Here is a 2,440-nt window from a genome sequence, read left to right as displayed (position 1 = left end):
TTTGCATCTTTGCTCATTGGAGATATTAGTCTACAGTTTTGTTGTTGTATTTTTGTCTGGTTTTGGATTCAGGATAATGCTGGACTCTTAGAATTAGTTTGGAAGCATTTTATTCTCTTTAATTTCCTGGAATAATTTGAAAAAAATGGTATTACTTCTTCCTTAAATGTTTGATATAATTCAGCAGTAAAGTCATCAGGTTCTGGTCTTTACCTTGATGGAAGACATTTTATTATTGATTCAATTTTCTCACTCATTATTAGTCTGTTCAGATTTTCTATATCTTCATAATTTAATCTTGGTAGGTTGCGTGTGTTCAGGAATTCATCCATTTGTTCTGTTATCAATTTTTTGGCATATAGTTAGTTATAATAGTCTTTTATAATCCTTTGTACTTGTGTGGTATCAGTTGTAACATCTCCCTTGTCATTTCTGATTTTACCTGTTTGAGATTTGAATCTTCACTCTCTTTTTTCTTAGTTAGTCCAGCTAAAGGTTTATCCATTTTGTTTATCTTTTCAGAAAAATCTAATTCTTCATCTTTGGGGTCTTTTGAAATTTGGGGGTCCATTTAATTTATTTCTTCTCTGAGCTTTATTATTTCCTTACTTGTACAAATTTTAGGTTTAGCTTGTTTCTCTTTTTCTAGTTCTTTAAGACACATCATGAGGTTGTGTTTTTAGAAATCTTTCTTCTTTTATGACATAGGCATTTATTGCTATGAACTTCCCTCCTAGAACTGCTTTTGTTGTGTCTCATTGGTTTCAATGTGATGAGTTTCTATTATAATTTGTCTCAATAAATTTTTAAAATTTACCTCTTAATTGACCCATTGGTTGTTTTCTGAGCACAGTTTAGTTTCCATGTATGTGTAAAGTATATGGCATTGCTGTTGTTGATTCCTATTTTCATACTTTGATACTTGATATAATTTCCAACTTCTTAAATTTTTTTAAGACTTGATTTGTGGCTTAACATATGATGTATTCTGAAGAATGTTCCATGTGCAGTTGAAGAGAATGTGTATCCTACAACTGTTGAATGAAATGTTCTGTAAATGTCTTTCAGGTCCATTTGGTCTACAGTGCAGGTTATAGTTGATGTTTCATTGTTGATTTTCTGTCTAGATAATCTATTCATTGTTGAATGTGGAGTCTTGAAGTCCCCTACTATTGTTGTATTATAATCTTTCTCTCCCTTTAGATCTAATAATACTTGCCTTGTATATTTGAGTGCTCCAGTGTTGGGTGTATATATATTTGCAATTGCACTGTTATTTTATTTGAATGTTTTTATCAGATACCAATACTTCAGAGAGCATTTTGGGAGACTTAACTTTCTCTGTTTCTCTCTCTCAAATACACACACACGCACACACACACACACACATACACACACACCATACACACATACTCTTTTATATTCATTGGAACAATACCATGATAGAAAGTTAAAGTGTTTTTCTCTGTCTTAAAGTCTTGATAAACTCTGTTTACATTAATTTTGTAATACTGGCAAAAAAGAAAAATATATGCACAAAAACAAAAGCTCTGACTTAATGCATTCTTTAGTCTTGAATAATTTGCAATTAAGCATCTTAAATGAAACTGCTAAGCACCTTTATCAAGAATGAGTCTCATTAATTTCCAAAAGCACCCCGGATTTGAGCTCTTTCTTTCAGAATAAACACAAGGCTGGGAACCATTTAAAAAAAAAAGAAAGGAAAATAGTATGTGTGCAATCTGTTATGAAAATTCCTCTCATTTGTTTACATGGGTTTTAAAAGGTAAGAACATGGGAAGAGAGTTTAATAAAAAGGCTGCTAAACTGCTTTGCCCTGCTGGTAATAACTGTGTTTATTGCAATAGTAATATAAGCTGCACTTGCTTAAAAAATTAGTTATTCACTTGTGGATCTTATTTGAACTTACTATGCCATGCTTGAATTCCTGGACTTATGCAAATCATTGGAATATATAGTATCTCATAAAACTATATAGCAACAAAAATGTTCCCCTTGCTCAAAATTCTATTTTCTTTTCATCACTTGCATAGAATTTCTCCTTGTATTTTATTAATCCAAAAATCTATAATTAAAATAGGCAAATTGTTTTACTTAAAATGTCAGGTTTTGGCAAATTAAGGAAATAATCTTCAATAAATGAAGTCCCTCACTAATGATGCATAACTCCATTTGTCTTCATTCTTCTCTAGAAAATGCTAGTAAAATACAAACAAAGAAAAAGAGCAGCACTTAGGATTAAAAATTTTGCTTAGTAAAAAAGATGAGAAGAATATGTTGTGTTAATTCAAATATTAGGATTTTACTATTTGGGGAAAATAACTAAATGGTAACATTACTAGATGGATTCAAATGAAATTCAATGCATCCTTTAAAGGGAAAAAGAAACCTTATACCCATATATTTCATAAGGATGTCA

This window comes from Macaca mulatta, chromosome 3 (assembly GCF_049350105.2).
Source record: "Macaca mulatta isolate MMU2019108-1 chromosome 3, T2T-MMU8v2.0, whole genome shotgun sequence".
NCBI lineage: Eukaryota > Metazoa > Chordata > Mammalia > Primates > Cercopithecidae > Macaca > Macaca mulatta.
This window is presented reverse-complemented; position numbering follows the sequence as displayed.